Source organism: Clytia hemisphaerica, unplaced genomic scaffold, assembly GCF_902728285.1.
Source record: "Clytia hemisphaerica strain Z4C2 unplaced genomic scaffold, Clytia hemisphaerica genome assembly, whole genome shotgun sequence".
Taxonomy (NCBI): Eukaryota; Metazoa; Cnidaria; class Hydrozoa; order Leptothecata; family Clytiidae; genus Clytia; species Clytia hemisphaerica.
The window spans coordinates 270,902-287,459 of NW_027104031.1; positions in this window are offsets into that span (position 1 = coordinate 270,902).

Here is a 16,558-nt window from a genome sequence, read left to right on the forward strand (position 1 = left end):
GCCTTGTTTATACACTGAAGTAAAAATAATTCTGCACATGTAAATGGTTGTTTGAGGTCTGGCAAAATTTCCGGGAAATATCATATCCGGCGGTGCGCGGATCTAGGTAGGTTCCGCCTCCCCCGTAGATCTTTTTCTTGGGAAGTTGATCTTCAAATTAGTTTTCAAGGTTGGCTTGGCTTTAATTTTTTCATCTATGGCTCAAATTTTAGGCAATTTCTCAAAGTTTTTGAAAATGTTAATTTCATTAAAAAGTGCTGGGTTATTTTTTCATGAATCCTTTTAGAAGTTTTGCGGCGCATTTTTTTGCTTGAGAGTCATGTAAACTATATAGCGCTTTCGCAGCATTAATCTTTGATACGTATTTTGGCGGGGTGCTAGTGTGACTAACTGTCAGTGGAGGGTAATATGGCATATCCCCTCAAATGAAGTTAAATCAAAACAAAAATGATAGAGTAGAGCTGCGAGCAGAGCTGCGTAGTTCTTTTGTTTTGAAATTTTGATGGGTATGTAAGTTTCCCTCCACTGATGCAAGTTGTATCCAACTTCACAGTATCCATTGAAATCAAACAATAGCTGTTCGATTACCAAACCTTATTTGGTAAGAGATTTTTTGATTAGTTTGATTATATAAGTTTGATGACAGTTTTTTTTATCCAATGAAGTTTGATTGGTGTTCGATGGGTTTGGTAAGTAAAGTTTTCCAGCTTTTCCTTCCCGATGGGATGATAGATATTGGCCTGCTCTTTATGCTTTAGTGTGGGCGTCTGCTAATAAGGCATCAGAATGTAAAAAGAATTGGCAACAAGGTAATAATTAGCCTGGGAATCCATGCTATGATTTCTTCTTTGATAAACTGATGGCGAAATGTATTAGCATGGTATGGGCTGAGAGTTTGAATTTCTCAGATCCTAATAACGGTTGAAAACATAGCCAATCAAATTTTGTTATTCTTTTACTGGTCACACTTTCTTAGAGAAACCGGAACTTCCTAAATTCGGTTTTTATCTTAGTAAGTGAGGACAGCGCTAAATTCGAATTTCCCACTGTAAAAAATGTGAGTCCAATATTGGACTCACAGCTCGAACCCGTCTTGTGTACATCAAATTATAAAAAAAACACACGACGGGTCTCCTGTCTACGTAATAATTCAAACTAATCGAGCTTTAATCAAACTTCACTGATCTTGATACACCGTTTGCTAATCTGGATTTTCATTTTGATATATAAAAAAACTACAGTGGTACCTTTGTTTTGTATAAGATTCCCATTTCCGCACTAAGATTCTTGTTGCTTTTCTGGTATCTTTCCCCTATATATTTTTCACTGGAGAACCAGCAAGAGATTGGGGAGGGTTTGTTTAATGGGGTGCAGTTTAAATAGTTACCGTTAACCAACTGCTCTAGCTTGGGACTATCTAACAAAACATGGGACGGCAATTCGGTTACACAATTAGTGAAAATACAGACCAGATATGCAACAGTCCCATGTTTCAACCAATTGTCCCAAGTTAGAGCAGTTGACGGTACAAAGGAGTCATTGTTGGGATTTGCTAGAAGGGCCATTAATCGATTACGTTTAATATTATGATTATTTTACTGTTTTTAGCACTTACTACTTTCACTTGCGTGTAAACATTTATTTTATGATTTTGTAAGGTTTACGGTCAACCTAGAAATAATTAATTAAATAATTTTAAAGGACTCTATTACAGCATCAGAAGAATAATCGTATTACTTTAAAAGTGAGGTTTAAGTCAATTTGTATCTGGTAAGAAAATTTGAGTGACAGTGGTAAATAAATCTTGACCGAAGTCGGGTTGGTCTAAAAAGCAGGGTAGCCAATTGGGCTAGGTTGTGGGGTACCTAAATATTCTACAGACCAGAATAGAAATACCGAAAATGAATGTATAGAACCACATTTTACTGACCAGGGAGCATGAATCTGATTGATACTTAGATTGATCATGTATGATTCCAAAGATAAAGAAAGATATAAATTACCACGTGTTAATGCACGAAGAGTAAGAAATAGAGCTTCATTATAATAGAGCTATTTCAAAAGACTTTTTGTACCTATTATAAGCTGCCATATTTAGAAATTTTGAAAGGAATTAATTGTTTGAAACATCTAAACATGATTTAAATGAAACAATAGATTCAATAATAAAGGATTGTTAAGATATGACAAGATTAGAGATCATATGGCCCAAAGGCGATTCCAAAGCTATTATTATCGAATTACAGCTTCACGGAAATAACAATTAAAAACATAAATAAATCTAAATCTAAAATATTAAAAACTGTTTTGTATATATTTTTTATTCGGGTCTGTAAAGTTTCAAACGAAGCCAAGAAGGAAGACAAAATGGCGCCAGGTCTCTTGAGAAGTAACAAAATTCAGTACCTTTGGAAAAAAGGCTATTGTGGCTGAAGTTCGAAAGGAATCTTCAATTTTATTACATGGAATCATTAACAAGATGTTGTAATAGTTATTTCCACATGAAAACAGGTTTCAGATTTCAAAAGTTTAGGCAAAAAGAGGTACCCCACAACCTAGCCCAATTGGCTACCCCATTGGCTACCCTGCTTTTTAGACCAACCCACCGAAGTCTGTATCCTTAATTTTACAAGCTTTTCTTAATATATTTTCATATGGATTATTGCATTGAGATTCTGGAAATTTTTGGCAAAAATAGCCAAATTTTAATCTCAATGAGTATTAGGGCCAAATTGAAAAGTCCCGTTTCTGTCACGGAAGGAAATCAGAGCCTTTTTTGGTCTATTTTTGAAAAATGGTAAACTTGATGAAAATAATATTAGTCCTGAATTAAAGCCTTCATAGTACTACTACTTCCAAACAAAAATAAATTTCATAAAAGTTTTTCCTCGTTGAATAATTGAACTTTGAAGGTTCTGTCACGGAAGGAACGCAGCAAAGACATTAAAAAAGACCAAAGTATGCTGATTCAGATTCCTGTGAATTTAAAGAGAATTTTAAAACCAAAATACCACCAGAAGAAACTTATGTCTATCTGCTTGTCATTGAAAAAAGAACTGTGTCAAAAAAATTAATCTCAATGGCTACAGGCCTTTGCAACTGAGAAAGGTCAGTGTCACGGAAGGACACCGTCACGGAAGGAAAAAATTCCTATTTTTCAAAATCAGCAATAGCGTAAAAAATGTTGACTGAAACTAGTGGAGTGACACATCATATCATGAATCATACCCATTTTTACTATTCAGTTCATTTCAAAACCTTGAAACTGTATTTTTATTGTTCAACCATAATGGTGATAATAATTAGGAAATTTTACAGGAAAGATTATATTTTTTAAGCAAAAAACGTAAAAACGCGACCTTGCAAGCGAGTGAGCTACTTCCAAAGGCTCTAATTAGCATATTTCCATGGTGCTGAAGCGATTTTGAGGGTTTAGAACTGGCTGGGAACAGTAGTTTTGCAAAAAAAACGGTTTTTAGGCCTCCAGAGCCGCCTGGGCTTACGCTGTAAGCTTACAGCACTGTACTGGAGCCTTAGTTGAGCTTATTCTGAGCTCCATACAGGGTTGAGCTGGTTCCCAATGGTTCTAAACCTCGTAGGCCACTCTCCTGCAATGGATTAGACCCATTGAAGTCCAAGATTTCTAAAAATAACAAGATATTTTTAATCCGTCACGGAAGGACAAGGTGAAAGTGTCACGGAAGGACAATAATTTCAGACCTTGTAAGTGCATATGAAGGAGGTTGCTTTGGAATGTAATTTAATTTTTTGTTAGGGGGTACCAATAGTTAGAACTTGCAATAATATCAAGAATAGTGTACTTGCACAAAACTGGTGAAAAAACTTTTTGTCTTGAAATTGTCACGGAAGGAATTCGATATTTGAAAAAAGTTTCTGCTTGCAGTACTTTTTCGTTGTTTGACTTATTTCAAAATGAATAAACCTATTAAACTAACTAGGGTATGTACTTGTTTTAAAACACATTTCATTTTTGATTAATCATTTTATTTTTCAAAAGAAGGTCCATTATATTTTAACACTTGTCCTTCCGTGACAAACCTCACTGGTTGTGTTTCGATATAATCACCTGATTACAGAGTCTAAAAGTGCGACTCGGTTGATTTAAAAGTTGAAATTGGAAAATTTAAGGGTTATATTTAAAAAAAATCACAGTTACTTATTTTGTTTGTAAGATTTTTGATTTTGTGTTTTGGTTGACCACTTTTCAATTTGGCCCATTAGTATATATAATCACATGATAACGAGTGCAATTTTCGAATTGTACGAGTTATTATGTGATTACGAGCTAATCGCGCAATGGCTTTCATTACTTTTTCCCAGTTAGGAAAGTAAATTACAGAAATTACATTGAGAGTTTTATATTTTTCTCTTCCCTTTATGTCTTTCTTTTATTGTTGTTTATTGATTGTCTTTTTCACAAAATAAATTTCGATTGCAATTAAAACGTTCGATGCAAAAAAAATATAAGAAAAAACATTAAAATCAATTTTGTAAACATTGGCGCGGCATTGGAGAGTGTGATTAACGATTAATTGCTCTCTACAGGATGCAATTAACGATTAATTGCTCTCTTTGAGGGCGTGCCAAACAAGAAAAAATAACCCATCGTGCGATTATTTCTTTAAAGCTTAAAGTTGGCTAGTTTTAACCCTTCCATTTTCTAGTCCAGAAGCTGGAGCTCAACTACTCAACTTTTTTTATGTCTATGATTTTGATGGTGGTGCGCCATCATCAAAAAGCAAAGATACTATACAACAGATTTTTCGAGATGACAAGCCATTTTCGGCCATTTTCTCAATCTTAGAAAAATTCTACTGTTTATAGAAAGAAGCTGATAAACTTTGCCCGAGTGAAGCACAAAATGAAGTTTCTGGCATCAAAGAATGACGAAAAGTTATTTTTTTCTTCATTTTCAAAGAATTTTAAAATTATTTTTCTCCAGTTTATTACAGTTCTCTGAATAATTCTGAATTGAAAGGTTTTTTTATGCTTATTAAAAGGAATTTTTTAGTCGCATTTTTTTAGGAATCTTTTTGTTTTTAATGGATTGAGATTTTTCATAAGAAAACAGGGCATCTACGACCTGTATGTACAATACAATATTACAATGCGTATTTTTTGTGTAACGCTTTATTCAAAATATATAATGCATAATGCTGCAGGAGTCACGTTTCACGCGTCTTCGTCGTTTATTTTCAAATATTATGCGAAATTTTCGACTTTAAGTCGTCTTGTTTGTTTTAAATTTATTCTTCTTTGTTGTTGATCCACTTTATTTTCACACTGATTTTATTTTTTGCCATTAACCCTTAATCTTTATTTCCGAATCACCATGTACAACGTACCCAACGCAAGCTTCAAAATTTGACGTGGTAAAATCTTGACTTTGTATGCTTTTGTACATCTCACTTGGTTTACACTCATTAATAGTATCAGAATGGTCTTTTGAAAGATCTTTTTTTTGTAGGTTATTTCTTCCTATTTTTCAATATTTACAGTGTTTATTTTAGGAACAGGGTCTCTCTATTTGTACATATGCTTTGAAAGATAATTTAAAACGTTTTCTATAAATTTATTTTCGTAATATTCTTGAATACAAAAATTTCCTCATTACCTAACTGTAAATGACGCCGTCACATGGTCAGAAAAAAATCGATAGAATCGATACTGGGTGTTGGTAACGAGAGTGTTTATTATTTACAAATTACAGAGTGACTTTCACAGTTCCAGGCAAGGGTCACTTCTTCTTTTACAAGATTATACCCTATAAGAATATTCATGATGAAATTGGCCAAAAGATTGAGAATAATATTACCATCATAAAGTTTGATAACTGAATCTAAAATTGCCTTTTTGGGGACCTTTTTCACTGTAAATTTACAATTATCTCCCAGCAATACTCAAAGCAAAAAAATATCATGTTTTTGCTTGAAGTATGTATTACATGCTGAGTTTATGTTAGGTTTGGATCCAAGCCTATAAGAATGCCTTAAAATTGTTCAAGATAAATTTTTAAGAAATCAAGAATATCCACACACAATGAAATGGAAAAACTCCATTCATATATAAAAAAGCTTCCCACCCTCGAGGTAGCATACTGTTTTATACCTCTATTATATAAGTGGAACAATTCTTTTTTTTACCTTTAAACAGTCAGAAGCAGCCACCGACCTAAAATTTGCAAATATCTGTTCTGATTTGCCAGCTGGAAGGATTTCCACGAAATTAAGAACAGTTCCTCGTTTTACAGGCGAGGAATTTTTACTTCAGAACAGTTATATTTTTCCAGCTAAGAGGTAAAAAAACTTTCAGAACAGATACAAAATTACCAGGCGATTGATTTTACGCGAGTTAACTGTTCTTCTCTACCAGGGCTGACAAAATCTTTATAAGAACAGATCGCTAATTTCCAGCTTGACATTGAAGGACTTTTAAGAACAGAAACTTAATTTCCAGCTAACAGTTCGAACAGATCCACAATTTCCAGATGTTTTGTAGAACAGATGGAGAATTTTCAGCTGCCACTCCAGCAGGCAACCACATTCAGGACTTTTTTTAAATTCCCTCAGAACAGATAGGAAATTCTTAGACACGTTATTTATAAATATAAGATATCAGACTATTTTTTCATAAGAACAGATCATATTTTCCAGCTGGTCCCAATCTTCAGTAGAACAGATCATATTTTTCCAGCTGGTCCCAATCTTCAGTAGAACGGACCATATTTTTCCAGCTGGTCCCAATCTTCAGTAGAACAGACCACTTTTTTCCAGCAGACTTTTTTCTTTAGTTCAGTAAGAACAGACCGCCATATCCAGCTGGAACGTGCCTTCAGAACAGATATTTTGAAGTCCTCCTTCGGTGGATGCTTTCGAACAGTTGATTTCCTTATTGTTTCTTACGCCGGCCCAAATTTAGTTTGAATCGCAGACCTCTATAGATATACTTCCTATATAGAAGAAACTTTTTTTCGCTAGAGGATGAGCAGAAGCCTAGCCTGAATTTAAAAGAGACCACCTTTTAATACCGGCCCTTAATACATGGGGTCATGAAGAATGTAGAATCGAAAAAAAGATGCTAGATTGGCTAAATTTTTAGCAGGGTTTAGGGCATTTAGCATCAAACACATTGACTTCCAAGCCCGAATGGCTAGACACAAGACTCCTGGACCGGGAATGAAGCCACTTATTTCTCATCCAGAACTCGTGATCCCACGTGGTTTTCACACAAACGCTAGATAGAATAGAAAGTAAAACATATATCACCATATATATAGTCTAGTACCTCTGGCGATATAACGTTAGTTCCTAGCGGGGGGAGGGACTATATTTTATGTTTAAGTAATGTTTTGTAATATGTTCGTAGTGTACACGTGTTTTTGTTTCAATAAAGAAAAAAAAAAATATATATATATGGTGAAGATCAGAGATCTGACCTCAAGGAGAGAAAGTGTTGAAAATACGAAATAAAATAAAGATGAAACATAAAAAGGCACTAATATTTTTATAATTATACGTTTTTTTTCCATTTTTTTGAATTTTTCTAAATATATAAATCAAACCAATCAAACATCCTGTCAAGAAATGAGAATTTTATGCGAAAAAGAACCAACAAACCAATAGACATAAAGTTTAAAAAGCCAAGCAGAAAAACACAAACACCAAAACCCACTCAAAAACCCAACCAATGCAATCTGGAGTCCCTGACTTGCGACAGGTGCAGCGGCTTTAAACATGTTTTATGGACGTCCAACACTCAGCCTCCCCCAGATTGCATAACCCTGAACCGACCCGCAGTCCAAACAAACTAACAAACAGAAAAATAAACAAAAACTCCCACACAAATACAAAGAAACAAAAAAGGGTAAACAACAGACAAGAACAAGAACAAGACTAACGACAAAAAACACAAATTTTTTTAAAAAGTAGGCCCAGAACCCGGTTCGACACCTAAAGTCCGTGCAGCCGTCTGTACGGGAAAGAACGAAAAAGAAATGACTGAGAAAACTAACATACAATACATAATAAAAAAAAAAAAAAAAAAAAAAAAAAAAAAAAAGTTTCAATTTTTCAAAAATGCAGTTGCGCTAAAAAACCATTTAAAGATTCTCCGAATTTCATAAAAGTCTCTGGAAATCTATCAAAACACTTTACTATTTGTTTTCGCAAGAAAGATCTTTCAGCTCCCTGATTGAGCATGCGCTTGAAAAGTTCTGAAATTCTGGGCAGAACATCTTCAAAAAGAAGAGTGCATCTAGCAATGCGTAGGACCTCAGAATATATAGAGCTGTAAAAGATGATTGATGGTAAATTACTATCTTTATGTGGCATTCTCACAATGAAAAAGGGAAAGGCGTCTCTCTTGTCAAACAATTTGTAGCGAAAGATGTTATTTTCAATGCTTATATCTAAATCCAAAAACGTTGCATGTGTTCCATGATGTTCAACTTTCAACTGTAGCTCTTCCGGATATATATCATTATAACATGAGAAAAAATCATCTCTATCATTAATAGCGCAAAGGTCATCAATAAATCTACCAACTGAATGAAAATTGTATGCTCTAGGAGAACTAGTAGATATCAAATTTTGTACATATTTAGATTCGTAATAATAAAGAAAAAGGTTAGCCCAAAATGGAGCTGGATCTATTCCCATCGGGATACCGATGTTTTGTCTGAGTATATGATTACCAACTTTGAAATAGCAATTCTTGATTAAAAATTCAACACACTCTGATAAGGAAATGTTGGTAAAAAATCTGTTATCTTTTCCTTTTGCTGTCCAATAGACTGAATTTGCAGAAAATCCAAGTTTATTGCGACATGCCCCATCAAAAACGAAATTAATGATATCTGTCAAAGTTTTTACAAGTAATTCATGAGGAAGAGTGGTATAAAGTGTAGCAAAATCGAAGGTAGAAATTCTTTGTGCTTTTTTCTTAGCATTTATCCGATTTAGATGTTCAATAACCGGTGAAGAATTTTGAACCACCCAAAATTTGCTAAACCCAGAAAAGAATCTTGATTTTCTGTGAAAACTTTCAACATGTTTGTAGAGAACTTTAAAAACATTTGAAACAACTGCGGTCAACGGTTTGGTGCTACAAGTTTTAGAGGCTACAATAAATCTGAAACCAATAGGATTTTTATGCATTTTTGGCATCCAATACATGATGGGAAGAGTTTTCATTTTTTCTATCAATCCTAAACCAAAGCGCTTACACATTTCCTCATTTGTATTGATGATGGTATTGAAGTCTATGTCACTAGGCAAGTATGTATTATTGCCTGAAACCTCAGCAATGAGTTTGGCGACATAGAACTTCTTACAAATAAAGGCAAAGTTTTTGGAAGCTTTATCTATCGTCACTATGACGTATTTACGATGGAAGGATTCAAGATATTGCTGTACATTTTGATCTTTAAGCACAGAACTAGTTTTGAAAACTTTAGTTTTAGGTTTCCAAATGTTGATTGTATCTCTTACTTTTGACATAATTGCTTCTTTCCACTCATTCAAGGTTGACTTTTTAATACCAGATTTTGCTTCAATGTTAGTTATACAATCATCCAGGCTTCGAAGAATCTCTTCCAAGGCTCTATCAAAATTTATAATTCTAGGTTCTCTATAGTTGGGACCCTTGGCTAAAAGTTTTCTGAGTTTGTCATTCTCAACAACACGCAAATCACCAGTGATAACATGTTTATGAAACTTATCAGAAAATGGAGAGTTACAACAATCACATGGGTCTGAGTCAAGGGAAAAAGAAACATCATCATCAATGAAAATGGAATCAACAGTCTCTTTATAATTCAAGATTTTATTTCTTATTGTGTTACCTAATTTATATGTCACAACTGGTCTATTTTCTTCATCGCAGATTTTGTTTGGTAAAAGAGATACGATAGCAGGGTGCTTTAGAATAGAAGGAAGATGTATAATTTCAATTGCTTTATTATGGAAAAAAACACTACAGATATGTTTAGGCACACGCTTTGATTTTTTCTTACTTTCAACAGGAATAAAGAGAAGAGTTTCGATAATGTCAAGAACATAAAGATAGTATTGTTCAGACGGAGAATTGAGTATAACCAAAGGACTATGCGAAAGGATGCTAAAGGCAATCTTCTTCAAAGTTGACTTTTTCAATCTATTTAAAGTGACACGCAATTGATAGAAAGCATTGCTCTTGTCATTCGAAATGATGTTGTCAAAGGAATGAAAGAAATTTTCATGTGAAGTAACGATGTCATGATTATTTCTGTTATTCCGGCTATGAAAAGTACGTGGTACAGTTCTAGCTATTTTTGAAAATAATTTACCAACTGGAAGGTCTTTGTCATGTCCTCTGGCCCTTTCATTTAGACCATAGGGATAAATAGTTCGCAATTCTTTCATCCAAAAATCTTCTCTATCTACTCGCGCTTTTCTTGCAATAGGACAAACTTTTTTACCGACATATCCGTTTCCATCAAACAATTCAATAACTTGAATAGAAAAAGAAGCACCAGGACATGCTTCTTTGAAATGTTTGATCATGTGTTCGCATCCAGTTTTTGCTGTTCTATGGATATTCATTCTACTACTTAGCTTTATGGTTGTTTCGCCCACATATTGGACATTGCAATTCAAACAGGAGAGGAGGTAAATAAGGTTTTGAGAATTACAAGCGACAGGAATGTTAGAATGGTTGATTAAAGAATAAGATTTTTTGGTCACATTTGAGACAAAAGTGGGTTGATTGACTAAGGAAGGACAAGTAAGACATCTTCTTAAATGAGAAGCAGTCTGACCGGTTGGTTGTTTCCCATTGGCAGATGGTAAAGATGTGGAAGGACTTCCTTCTTCCGCTGAACCAACTACTACGGCCTTACCCTGGCGAGAAACAGCCAACCTCCTGGGGCGGTTCCAACCATCCCCAGGGGAAGTCACCCGGGGAGGGGGCTGCCCTCCCCGAGTTTGCGATCTGGTTGTAGGCATGTAAAAATAAGGGGTTATAATTGTTTAAAAGTTTAATGTCAAAAATTTATTTAAAATAATTGTTGTTCAAGCTGAATGCATATTGGTAGTATATGTGTCAGATGTTGATAAAATGAAAGTGTGGAGAGGAAGGAAGATCAAGGGCAAGCAGAAGTTAAGAGAAGAGGTCACAATGTCTAAAGGAACCTATGGATCCTGCAAAAGAAAGTTTAAGAGGGAGGAATTCCTCAACACTGCATAAACAAGACTAATGATAATATATATGGTGAAGATCAGAGATCTGACCTCAAGGAGAGAAAGTGTTGAAAATACGAAATAAAATAAAGATGAAACATAAAAAGGCACTAATATTTTTATAATTATACGTTTTTTTTCCATTTTTTTGAATTTTTCTAAATATATAAATCAAACCAATCAAACATCCTGTCAAGAAATGAGAATTTTATGCGAAAAAGAACCAACAAACCAATAGACATAAAGTTTAAAAAGCCAAGCAGAAAAACACAAACACCAAAACCCACTCAAAAACCCAACCAATGCAATCTGGAGTCCCTGACTTGCGACAGGTGCAGCGGCTTTAAACATGTTTTATGGACGTCCAACACTCAGCCTCCCCCAGATTGCATAACCCTGAACCGACCCGCAGTCCAAACAAACTAACAAACAGAAAAATAAACAAAAACTCCCACACAAATACAAAGAAACAAAAAAGGGTAAACAACAGACAAGAACAAGAACAAGACTAACGACAAAAAACACAAATTTTTTAAAAAGTAGGCCCAGAACCCGGTTCGACACCTAAAGTCCGTGCAGCCGTCTGTACGGGAAAGAACGAAAAAGAAATGACTGAGAAAACTAACATACAATACATAAAAAAAAAAAAAAAAAAAAAAAAAAAAAAAAAGTTTCAATTTTTCAAAAATGCAGTTGCGCTAAAAAACCATTTAAAGATTCTCCGAATTTCATAAAAGTCTCTGGAAATCTATCAAAACACTTTACTATTTGTTTTCGCAAGAAAGATCTTTCAGCTCCCTGATTGAGCATGCGCTTGAAAAGTTCTGAAATTCTGGGCAGAACATCTTCAAAAAGAAGAGTGCATCTAGCAATGCGTAGGACCTCAGAATATATAGAGCTGTAAAAGATGATTGATGGTAAATTACTATCTTTATGTGGCATTCTCACAATGAAAAAGGGAAAGGCGTCTCTCTTGTCAAACAATTTGTAGCGAAAGATGTTATTTTCAATGCTTATATCTAAATCCAAAAACGTTGCATGTGTTCCATGATGTTCAACTTTCAACTGTAGCTCTTCCGGATATATATCATTATAACATGAGAAAAAATCATCTCTATCATTAATAGCGCAAAGGTCATCAATAAATCTACCAACTGAATGAAAATTGTATGCTCTAGGAGAACTAGTAGATATCAAATTTTGTACATATTTAGATTCGTAATAATAAAGAAAAAGGTTAGCCCAAAATGGAGCTGGATCTATTCCCATCGGGATACCGATGTTTTGTCTGAGTATATGATTACCAACTTTGAAATAGCAATTCTTGATTAAAAATTCAACACACTCTGATAAGGAAATGTTGGTAAAAAATCTGTTATCTTTTCCTTTTGCTGTCCAATAGACTGAATTTGCAGAAAATCCAAGTTTATTGCGACATGCCCCATCAAAAACGAAATTAATGATATCTGTCAAAGTTTTTACAAGTAATTCATGAGGAAGAGTGGTATAAAGTGTAGCAAAATCGAAGGTAGAAATTCTTTGTGCTTTTTTCTTTGCATTTATCCGATTTAGATGTTCAATAACCGGTGAAGAATTTTGAACCACCCAAAATTTGCTAAACCCAGAAAAGAATCTTGATTTTCTGTGAAAACTTTCAACATGTTTGTAGAGAACTTTAAAAACATTTGAAACAACTGCGGTCAACGGTTTGGTGCTACAAGTTTTAGAGGCTACAATAAATCTGAAACCAATAGGATTTTATGCATTTTTGGCATCCAATACATGATGGGAAGAGTTTTCATTTTTTCTATCAATCCTAAACCAAAGCGCTTACACATTTCCTCATTTGTATTGATGATGGTATTGAAGTCTATGTCACTAGGCAAGTATGTATTATTGCCTGAAACCTCAGCAATGAGTTTGGCGACATAGAACTTCTTACAAATAAAGGCAAAGTTTTTGGAAGCTTTATCTATCGTCACTATGACGTATTTACGATGGAAGGATTCAAGATATTGCTGTACATTTTGATCTTTAAGCACAGAACTAGTTTTGAAAACTTTAGTTTTAGGTTTCCAAATGTTGATTGTATCTCTTACTTTTGACATAATTGCTTCTTTCCACTCATTCAAGGTTGACTTTTTAATACCAGATTTTGCTTCAATGTTAGTTATACAATCATCCAGGCTTCGAAGAATCTCTTCCAAGGCTCTATCAAAATTTATAATTCTAGGTTCTCTATAGTTGGGACCCTTGGCTAAAAGTTTTCTGAGTTTGTCATTCTCAACAACACGCAAATCACCAGTGATAACATGTTTATGAAACTTATCAGAAAATGGAGAGTTACAACAATCACATGGGTCTGAGTCAAGGGAAAAAGAAACATCATCATCAATGAAAATGGAATCAACAGTCTCTTTATAATTCAAGATTTTATTTCTTATTGTGTTACCTAATTTATATGTCACAACTGGTCTATTTTCTTCATCGCAGATTTTGTTTGGTAAAAGAGATACGATAGCAGGGTGCTTTAGAATAGAAGGAAGATGTATAATTTCAATTGCTTTATTATGGAAAAAAACACTACAGATATGTTTAGGCACACGCTTTGATTTTTTCTTACTTTCAACAGGAATAAAGAGAAGAGTTTCGATAATGTCAAGAACATAAAGATAGTATTGTTCAGACGGAGAATTGAGTATAACCAAAGGACTATGCGAAAGGATGCTAAAGGCAATCTTCTTCAAAGTTGACTTTTTCAATCTATTTAAAGTGACACGCAATTGATAGAAAGCATTGCTCTTGTCATTCGAAATGATGTTGTCAAAGGAATGAAAGAAACTTTCATGTGAAGTAACGATGTCATGATTATTTCTGTTATTCCGGCTATGAAAAGTACGTGGTACAGTTCTAGCTATTTTTGAAAATAATTTACCAACTGGAAGGTCTTTGTCATGTCCTCTGGCCCTTTCATTTAGACCATAGGGATAAATAGTTCGCAATTCTTTCATCCAAAAATCTTCTCTATCTACTCGCGCTTTTCTTGCAATAGGACAAACTTTTTTACCGACATATCCGTTTCCATCAAACAATTCAATAACTTGAATAGAAAAAGAAGCACCAGGACATGCTTCTTTGAAATGTTTGATCATGTGTTCGCATCCAGTTTTTGCTGTTCTATGGATATTCATTCTACTACTTAGCTTTATGGTTGTTTCGCCCACATATTGGACATTGCAATTCAAACAGGAGAGGAGGTAAATAAGGTTTTGAGAATTACAAGCGACAGGAATGTTAGAATGGTTGATTAAAGAATAAGATTTTTTGGTCACATTTGAGACAAAAGTGGGTTGATTGACTAAGGAAGGACAAGTAAGACATCTTCTTAAATGAGAAGCAGTCTGACCGGTTGGTTGTTTCCCATCACCAGATTTCAAAAAATATGCCGCGTGAAAACAAAAAAGTGCAAGATTCAATCCGTCATTCTAAAGACGGCTCAGCACTCCAGGCTTCATTCTTCTTGCTTGACAAAGGTGTTGGAGATTCATCTCTAGCGTCTAGGCTTCAAACTCGGGTAACTTAATGCATGTCCCAAAAATGCATTAATTTTTCCGCCCCAGTTCCAGTCCCTTAACCATAACAAACTATACATTTTTGGAAGCGTATTTGGATGTAGAATACCGTATTCGGTGTAACTTAAATTCTTTCTCAGCTGAATTTGAGTTTTTTTAAGAAAACGTGATTATGACGTCATTATTTATGACGTCATAATTTTAAAAAGTTCAATATCTCAAGAAGTAATACTCAAAACTTTATGAAATTTGGATCAATGATAGAACTCAACAAGAGGAGGAGAATATTTTTTAAAAAATTTGAAAATTTGCTGATTTCAGCATTTTATCGCAAAAATTTGAATTCTTGCAGTTTCTGCTGACGTCATCATTTTTGGGAAATACTTTCGAAACTTTTTGAAACATCTCAATGTACTTTATCACTGGTCCAAATTTCATAAAGTTTTGATTTATATTTCTCGAGATATTCAACTTTTTGTATTTATGACGTCATCAATCATGACGTCATAATCAGGTTTTTTTAAGATATCTCTAATTATACTGAGAAAGAATTTAAGTTACACCGAATACGGTATTCTACATCCAAATACGCTTCCAAAAATGTATAGTTTGTTATGGTTTAGGGACTGGAACTGGGGCGGAAAAATTAATGCAATTCTGGGACATGCATTAAGTTACCCGAGAACGTACTAACTGATCTGGTGAATTGTTGATCAGTCCAGTTCCATTGAAGATCGATGTTCAAAGATGTTTTTGGTAAAGTTTTGGATGAGACCGTTTATGGAGACTGTTGTAGGTAGATTACATTGCTGTCCAAACTGAAACTCGTTTCCAGTCTCTGATTTCCCTTTTTTAGATGATTCTGAACGCTAACAAAGACCTTTTCATAAATTACGTCACGCAGCAACGCTTACCCCAACCTCGTCCCCGTGTATCCCAGGCTTTATATACGTTACTGATTGACGCCAGAGAATATTAGCTAGCGCTATCCAGTAAGCATAAAAAAGCTGATAATACGCAGGGAACGAGGTTGCGCGCGCTTACCCCGTTTTCGCAAAATACTGCGCTATAATAGGTATGTGGTGATTTTTAGATGATTGATTGACACCTGATTGAAGACTCAAGGGATTTGATCAACTTGGTAATGAGGCCCGGAATTCCCGAGTTATTTTTTCCGAGTTAAAAAAAACCGAGTTAAAAAATAACCGAGTTATCCCGAGTTATGACGTCATTTTTGGAATCTAGTGACGTCATTTTTCATTTTTTAACTCGGGAATTTTTGCTTCCTTTAACTTTCCGAGTTATTTTCCATTTTTTAACTCGGGAATTTTTTCTTCCTTTAACTTTCCGAGTTATTTTTCATTTTTTAACTCGGGAATTTTTGCTTCCTTTAACATTCCGAGTTATTTTCCATTTTTTAACTCGGGAGTTTTTTCTTCCTTTAACTTTCCGAGTTATTTTTTTCATTTTTTTAACTCGGGAATTTTTTTGCTTCCTTAGCTTTCCGAGTTATTTTTCATTTTTAACTCGGGATTTTTGCTTCCTTTAGCTTTCCGAGTTATTTTTCATCTCTCTTTAAATTTCTTTTCAATCGACATGGCAAACTTTATGGCGTAATGGCGACAAACTTTAAGTCAAGATTATGAAATGAACACAACACGTTTTCTCTTCTTATTTTTGCATCGCACGTTTTTCAGTTTCGAACAAGTGTCCAGTATCTTTCACTTCACATTGCGCAGAATGGGGTTT